The sequence below is a fragment of the Taeniopygia guttata genome, chromosome 5 (genome assembly GCF_048771995.1).
Source record: "Taeniopygia guttata chromosome 5, bTaeGut7.mat, whole genome shotgun sequence".
Classification (NCBI taxonomy): Eukaryota; Metazoa; Chordata; class Aves; order Passeriformes; family Estrildidae; genus Taeniopygia; species Taeniopygia guttata.
Genome location: NC_133030.1, coordinates 3,464,052 through 3,472,485, shown reverse-complemented (window position 1 = coordinate 3,472,485; position 8,434 = coordinate 3,464,052). Strand labels below are relative to the sequence as shown.

The 8,434-nt window shown below is 50.5% G+C and overlaps 1 non-coding gene across 1 annotated transcript; it reads right to left on the bottom strand.

Moving 5' to 3' along the window:
* Positions 1 to 5,744: 5,744 nt before the first annotated feature.
* Positions 5,745 to 6,504, bottom strand: LOC100231973 (uncharacterized). Its single transcript, XR_012056608.1, has 2 exons — positions 6,252 to 6,504; positions 5,745 to 5,930 (listed from the first exon to the last, which is right to left on the bottom strand). It is a non-coding gene; the product is annotated as an uncharacterized protein (transcript).
* Positions 6,505 to 8,434: the final 1,930 nt, after the last annotated feature.

Below are 8,434 nucleotides of genomic sequence, written 5' to 3'. Positions count from 1 at the left end.
TGCATAAAATGTAGCAACATTTCAGCAGCTATGGCAGGTAATGAGCAAGGCCCTCCACACATCTCTGCAACCTACACGAGAATTGCTGTGGGAGAATTCAGCTCCCCCTTATGTATGTACATGAGAGAGAATTTGAAGAGAATGGTGCTGCTTGCATCTTTCCATCCCAGGCTTCCCATCAATTTTTCCCATTTTATGAGGGATACTTCCACTCCTTGTGTCTCTGATTCAGCCTAGTCTCTGATTTCCCAGACTTCTGAGTTGTTACTTTGTCTTCTCAGAGTTCAATATCATTTTTCTCAGATAGTGTTTTGGATTACTTCTAATATTTGCAGTATAAATTAAAAAAAAAATTACTTGTTTTCACTGTGACTTACCAGTAAAAGGACAAAGGAAAACTTAATGCTTAAAACTTAATGCTATAATAATTAGGTATAAATCTGACAACATATTCTTTTTGTTTTCCTTTACCCTGTTTGTCTCTAAGGTGGCCAAAATTTATGTGTATATATCCAAGAATTTTAATTAAAAACCCAAACAAGCAAAATCACCCCAACAAACCAAGGAAAATCACCCAAAAAAACACCCCTCAAAAAACCCCAAGCAAACAAAAACATCCCCTCAAACAGAAATAAACAAGTTTGGGTTGTTTTTGTCTTAATCTTTCAAAATTAAAGGCTGCTGTTTCCAAATATTCTTGGCTTTAAAATCTGAAGTAATATATTGGAGAGAACAGCTAATAATTAAAAAAAAATAATTCCTGCTTTAAAATTATAAGAATGAGAAAAAATACAATAGGTTAATAATAATTAAACAAAAAATGATAATAAAAATAATAAAAATTAAAAATAAATCAACACAGAAAATTAATAATAATATAAAAATTAATGAAAATAAATACAAAACTAATACAATAATAATGAAAAATAATAAAACTAATAATACAAATAATTTAAAATGGTGTGGTAGAAAACATGGGCTGCAAACATGAAAAATCTGTGCAGCAGGTAGCAGACTTCCCCCAAACCCTGAGTGGATAGGAAAGTGTCTTGGAAGGCTGAGAGAGAGCTTGAATGTCTGACAGCCAGACATTCAAGCTTCCCTTCCCTTCCCGCACAGAAAGAAAAAAGTGTGAGCGGAATAGCTTCCTGAGGGAAAATATTTAGAGGAATAAATAGCTTTTGAGGGCAAACTTCTGTTTACAAAACACAGCTCTGTAGTACATTTATGCGTGTTATGTATTTCTATATGTATCCAAGTAGTTTAAGATAAATAATTCATAAATGTTGTAATTAAAAGCCATTGCTAGGGTGATGTGTGGGAGGTAGAAACACTTTTCTGATATTTCTCTGGTCTCCTCATGTTTCTGAAGATAAACAAGTGTAGTTCCTTCTCAGGCATTGTTGACATGGTTGAAATGCAGGCAGTTTCATTGACTGCATAAATAGGGATTGGTTTCCCTGAAATTCCTAATATTTTAGTGTAGTGGGTTGACTTCAGTCACTTCTGTGGCTGTCCATGTTCCCTCACAGAATAGCCTTGAGAGACCTCTCAACAGTCACGAGACATTCCACCAAAATGCGAGAGCCACGCACCGACAATTTCAGATCCCCATGAATGATGCACAAGGGATTGTTGGAGCCTGCCCTCAATGTAGTCATTATGGGCCTGGCCTTGGACTTGGCACAAATCCAAGGGGTCTGAACGCTTTAGAGTTGTGGCAGATGGAAGTAACTTGTATTCCCGCGTTTGGTAGGCTGAAATATGTCCATGTCACTATAGACACTTATTCTATATTTATTTGGGCCACAGCACAAACAGAGGGAAAGGCTCTGCATGTGAAAAGGCATTTATGTGCTGGCTTTGCAGTAATGGGTGTACCTGTAGAAATCAAAACTGATAATCCTCCATCTTATGTTAGTAAAAAATTTCTACATTTATGCAGAGGTGGGGGGATCCCACACTCATCTACAGGTCAAGCCATTGTAGAGAGGGTCAACCATACCCTGAAAGAATACCTAGCAAAACAAAAGCAAAGTGATGAAACCAATATGTTTAATTGATTGTCAAAAGTATTGTTTACTCTAAGCTATTTGTGTTTAGCAGAAGGCAGAGAGAATACAACCTGCAGTTGTATTACACCACCAAGCAGTGAAAGAAGGAAGACCGCAAGCGATTCCAGGACTCTACGTTTATCACAAGGACATGCAGATGGGTGAATGGCAAGGGCCAAGTCCAGTGTTGTTTAATGGTAGAGGTTATATGTGTGTTTCAACAGGTACTGGTCCAGTTTGGGTGCTGAGCAGATTTACCCGTGTGCGTCCAAAGGCAAAGATACCAACCCACAGTGATAATAACGTTGATGATGACAGTTTGCCTGGAACATCCCGTGATAAATCCAGTTCTGATGAAAATTAACTTTGTAGAGTACAGAGAAATAAGAGTGAAATTAGATTTATCAGAAGTTAGTTTAGTATAAGTTATAGTTTATGTTTAGAATTAAGTTTGTTCCTTTTATGTTAAACAAGGCATTCAAGAACATGAGAAATATGTGGTGGGTAACAATGTTTCTATTAAGTAATGTTTTAGTAATTGAAGTATCTGGAATCCTTGACATTGACAAGAGAGAAAACATGTGGATCACTTGGGCCAAACAAACTAGGCAAGATTCATTCTGCCTGTTGTTAGCTACACCATCTAATCCTTTTCGTACTTGTTTAATTGGAGTTCCATTGGGTTCCATGGCAGACTTTAAAACTTGGACCCGAGCTCAAATAAGTCCAAAAAGCACACTGGGAGCGCAAGCTGTTGCCTTTGTGCAAAATCTTAAATTTATTGATGTCAGTCTTCAAGAATTTGATCTTTTGGGTTCTGTCCCAGGAAATTACTGCTTGATATTTGGACCTTATGCTATAAAACCAACTCAAGAAAAAAGACAGTTAACAGATGACAACACTTGGTTGTCTCCCAGATCACCATTGTATTATAATTACTCAGAATATTGTAACAATTGGACTCAATCTGTGACACCATCAAGAGGCGGTGGAGGAAAACTGCCCCCAGGAACCTTCCTCATTTGTGGGGACTGAGCCTGGTTTGCAGTACCTCAAAATGGTAGGGGAGGTCCATGTTACAATGGTAAATTAATGCTTTTTGCTCCCACCATTCATCAAGTTCTTGGATTGCCTCAGAAGACTCAATGAGCCAAATGCAGTGTTCTCCAACTAGATCCCAATTGTAAAGATCAAGTGTCATTATGGAGGCGCACCTCTATAGTACTAGGCTCAATTTTCTCCCCAGGAGTTGCTTCAGCGCAAGCTCTCACACAATTGAGAACCCTAGCCTGTTGGACAGGAAAGCAAATTAATATCACATCTAAACTGATAAGTCAGCTTGCTGCAGATGTAGATAGTACCCATCATGTGGATCTGCAAAACAGAGCTGCCATTGATTTCCTTCTTCTAGCACAAGAACATGGGTGTGAGGAATTTGGAGGCATGTGTTGCATGAATTTGTCTGACAATTCCCAATCAATTTACAAACAGGTAACGCAATTGAAGGACAACATGACGAAACTTGTAGTAAACACTCCATTTGATAAACAACTGGCTCGATTCTCTAGGTTTTGCTGGCTGGATCAAAGATTTAATTAGTTTTGGCATTGTGTTTTTTCTTATCTTTATAATTATTTTAGTTATTATAGTGTGTTTATTACAGTATATGCAGAAGATAGTGCACCGCGCCTTCATGTCAGCCTGCGTAGCTCAAAAAGAAAAAGAGGGAATTGTAGCATTCTGAGAGAGAGAGGGCATGATTTATGTCTGGAATGAGATTTGAGCTACTCCAGTCTAGGCCTCAGATTTGGGCCTTGTGAGGCCTTCAAGCCTTTGACGCAGTTAGAAATTAAGAGCTTGTGGCGCAGTTAGAAATTGTATTAAGGTGTGATGTGAAACACAGGGCTTTCTGGGTGTGAAGTAGTATAGTTTAAAGTGTGAAGTTTAGTCCACCTTAAGACAAAGACAAACAATGTTAGTTTACCAATGAGAATGCCTTTGTAAACCGTAAACTATACTGAAGTGTATATAAACTGCCATCTTCTAACTAATAAACGGAAAACGTTTGATTAATCATATTGGTTCCATTTGCATTAGTCCAGTCCAGCTTTCCTGTCTGGGGGATCCTTGGCTTTCTCAATTTCTGTTTCTTCCTACTTATGATTACAATTTACTGGGAAGGGATTTGATGGCTAAAATGGGAATGTCAATGATGACTGTGAAAGCTGGTAAGGAAGCTGCTGCCCTTGTCACTTTGTGTCAAATGTCTGAGAAGGCCAAGGCTGAAGTAAAGCCGGAAGTGTGGGCAGTCCCACAGAAATGTGGAAAATTAGATACGGAACCTCTCCAAATCAAGTGAAGCCACCAGGACAAGTGCTGTCTAGAAAGCAACAAACACCCTGTTTCAAGGGAGAGAAGGAAAGGGGTTCCAGCCTGTTACTGAGCTCCTGTTAAAGGCAGGTCTTCTGGAGCCACGGATGTCTCCCTAGAACACTGCTAACCCTGCCAGGTAAGAGCCTGGCAGAATTTGAAAGAATTTTAAAGTGTTAAAAAGCAGATGAACTGAGCCTTCTGCCCTAGCCCTTCCAGACAGGGAAAAAGAATTGGAATTTTATGTGGATGTTGAACAGGGGCATGCCAAAGGAGTTCTAGTGCAAGAACACCACAGGGCTGTACTTGAAGACCGATAGCCCATCTTTGTAAAATGTTAAACCCCTCGGCGAGGGGTGGCCCCATTGTTTGCAAAATTGTGTGGCCACAGCTTTAATTGTAATATAATTACAAAAAAAAAAAAAAAAAAAAAAAAAAAAAAAAAAAAAGCCACAGCTTTAATTGTTACTGAAGACTGCAAAAGAATCTCTTATCCTTAAAGCTTCATGTCAAATTAAGTCTTTGTTAAGCAAAAGAGGCTCTCCTGGAATGGGAGATTTAGAATTAAGAAGCAGAGAAGGCTTTAACCCCATGTCGTGTTTAACTGGTCCCGGGGGAGGAGACCTGGAGGAAATTCATTACTGGATTCAGATAATAATTCTCTAGATGCCAAGGAGATATTCAAAGATCTGCCTTGGAGTTAATTTTTGGGATTTTCATTTTTCTGGAGCAGTAAATTAGGATGTTGCTGGAGGTTTCTGGTGGTGGTCCCAACAGGGCAGCCATTTGGTGCAGCCCATGAAGCTGGCATCACAGTCCATGTGAGGGTGTAGGACAGATCCTTGTGTTCTGCTTCTTTCCCTCTCCCACTCCCCAGTGCCACCAGCTGCCCCAGGCAATGAGGGGGTTCCGGGCTGAGCGAGGGCAGTGTGAAGGTGCAGCAGCTCAAGGATCCACTCCCTGTGCACTTCCTGGGACAGGGCTGCCCTGGGCCTTGGCATGGACAGAGGGAGGGTCCCCCTTCTCTGCTCGGTCTGTCCCTCCTGCCCCAGCCTCGCTCGGTTCCATTCATGTGCCTCCCATGAGGTACGCTCAGATCCTGGTTCTGATCCTTGGATCCACAGCACTGTTTTTCCTGGATTTTAGCCAGGGCTTCCCCTGTGTAAGGGATAGGGATATGTAGGAGGAGTATGCTGGGCTCTCCCCCACCACCACCATGAGCGGTTTCAGGCCCCACAAGGGCTCCTGCTCCCCAATTTTCCCAACCAATATCCCTCTTTAGCTGAAGTTGCTGACAAGGACCAGACTTGACACACCAAAATGGGTTTCTTGTTTTATTTTTCGGGTCCTCAGTCCTGCGTGGGACTCGGTAAGTGGGTGCTGCAGAGGCTCCGGCAAGGCATCAAAAACGCCGGCCCTGCACCCAAGGGTGGCGCGAGATCTCCTCCAGCTCCGGCCTGTCCGCAGGCTGCTTGGCCAAACACCATCGGATCAGGTGCTGGAGCTCTGGGGAGAGAAGCCAGAAAGCGTCGGTCACTGGCAGAGTCTCCTGCCCAGCTGCCCCCGTCACCCGCAGGGCCCGGGCCATGCCATGTGCGCTCTGGGCCGTGCCGGGCTCCCGACCGGCTCAGCCCCGCGCGGGAGAGAGGCACGGCGGGACGCGGCCGCCTCCTCCGGCCGCCCGTGCCGCGCTGACCCCGTCGGCACGGGCCCCTCCTGCGGCCGGCCCGTGAGGGCAGATCCACGTCCCGCGGAGCTGCGTGAGGGCCGCGCCGGGCTGCGTGCCGCCACCCGCCAATGCCCGGCGGCTCGAGGCCGGACACCCACCTGGAGAGAGCTGCCGCCGGAAGAAGAGCTTGCCCAGCACAATGTCAGGGTCATCCTGGAAGGGGAGGCTGCCGCAGACCATGACGTACAGCAGCACGCCCAGGGACCAGATGGTGGCCGCGTGGCCGTGGTAGTAACCCAGCCAGGTCCACTCGGGCGGGCTGTACGCGTGCGTTCCTAGGGGAGACAGGCGGCGCTGGCCGGGCGCAGGCTGCTGCCTTCCAGAGCCTGGCACCAGCCCCCTGGCCGAGGCAGGGGCTGCACCCGTGGCCACAGCTTCTCCCCGAGGCCACCCCGCGTCCCCCAGCCAGCTGCCCAAAAGCAAGGAACCATTCCGCAAGGCCAAGAAGGCCAGCGGAGCAGCCCAGGCCCTTGTGGGCCCGCTGAGCCCCAGGGCCAGGAGCCGCTTTTGCCACCCCCTCTGTCGGCAGGGCCGGCAGCCGGCTCCTGGGGCACGGCATCCGCCCCGTGCCAGAGGGCAGCCGGCTGAAGGCCGCAGCCCGCGGCCCAGGAGGGAACGGGGCCGTGCAGTGCCTGGCACCGGGAGCAGGGCTCAGGCCATGGGCTCACCGGCAAAGCCCGAGAAGGCCCGCTCCTGGAGGAAGGTGCCACAGCCGAAGTCGATCAGCTTCAGGTTGCCGCTCTCCGGGTCCACGAGGAGGTTCTCTGGCTTGATGTCCCGGTGCAGGACGCCGCAGGCGGTGCAGTGCCGCACGGCCTCCAGCACCTGGCAGAAAAGCCAGCGCGCCTGCTCCTCGCACAGGCACCCCTGCTCCTGCAGGAACTGCAGGAGATCCTGGGATGCCTGCGGACGCTCCAGCACCAGCACGAAGCTGTCCGGCAACTCGAACCAGTCGAGGAGCTGGATGATGTTGTGGCAGCCAGAGCCCACCTTCTCCATGAGCGCCACCTCCATGGGCACGCGGGTGCCGTCGGGCTGTGAGGAGGAGAAAATCAGTGCCTCTGGCAGGCTGCTGCTGCTGCTGCTGCTGCTGCTGCTGCTGCAGGCCTGGGGCTGCGCTGCGCCCTGCCCGGGATGCCCCAGTGCCCCCTGCCGCAGCCTCCCTGGCGCTTGCGCTTCCTCCAGCCCGGGGGATGCTCGGGGCTGCCCCTGCCTGGCCCCGGCACCGCTGTTCGGCGTGCCCAGGCCCGCGGGGCCGCGGCTCCGCTCGCTGAGCCCGGCCCGGGATTCTCCCTGCCCGCCCCGCCCCGCTCTGTCCCGCTGGCCCCGCTCGCTCACCAGCTCGTCCCACTGCAGGACGCTCTCCCGGGCCACGCGTTTGAGGGCCACCTGCGAGGCATGGGGAGAGGAGGGCTGAGCTCCAGCCCTGCCCCTCCCCGCCGCTGCCCCTCCTCCCCCGCCCGGCCGTCGCGGCCACTCACCGGGCTGCCGTCCGAGAGGCGGATGCCCGAGAAGACGGTGCCGAAGCCGCCGCTGCCCAGCTGCGGGCCCCACAGGTACAGCTCCTGCCGCTGCCTCCTTTGCCCTGCGGCCAAGAGCGAGCCATCAGCCTTGCGCCCAGGACCCGCCCCTCCCGCAAGTGCCGCGAGTGGAGCGGGCCGGGCCCCCGCGGGCCGCCGCGCTCTCACCCGCTTCCTGCTGCGCGCCGGGCAGCGGCCGCCGCCCTGCAGCCGCCGGGCTGGCGAGCGGCAGAGCCGGGCCGGGGCAGCGCGCACAGGCGGCTGCGGCAGCCCCGGGCCAGCGGGGCAGGGCGGCACCGGCGCTGTCCCCGGCGTCGTGGGCTGGGCTCTGCTCCTGCCGACGGCCGGGGCTGCAGCCCGAGGCTTGGCACAGGGGGCTCCCAGGAGCAGCTGCAAAGCAGACAGGGCTTTTTCAAGCCGTGCCATCGGAGGCACTGGAAACAGCCAGCGACTGGGCTGCTCTCAGGGGCCCTGGCCTGGCCTGGCCGCGTCCCTCCGAGAGCTCCTCAGGAGATCTCACCTGCTTCTAGAAAGCCCTTTGCGGCACTCGAGAACTGTCTTGGGGCAGCTTGCTGCAGATGGAGGAACCTCCATAGCGTCTGGAGGCTCGTCTCCACCACCAGGCTCGGGCTGTTGCTGGTGGGCACAACCGGCACAGCGCCCTGGCTGTCCTGGCCTCTGTGGAATGACCACTGCTGGCTCCGGGACGCTTGCTGTCCCGCCAGCTGCTCCTGAGCAGGCTCCCCTGCATCGGGATGGGC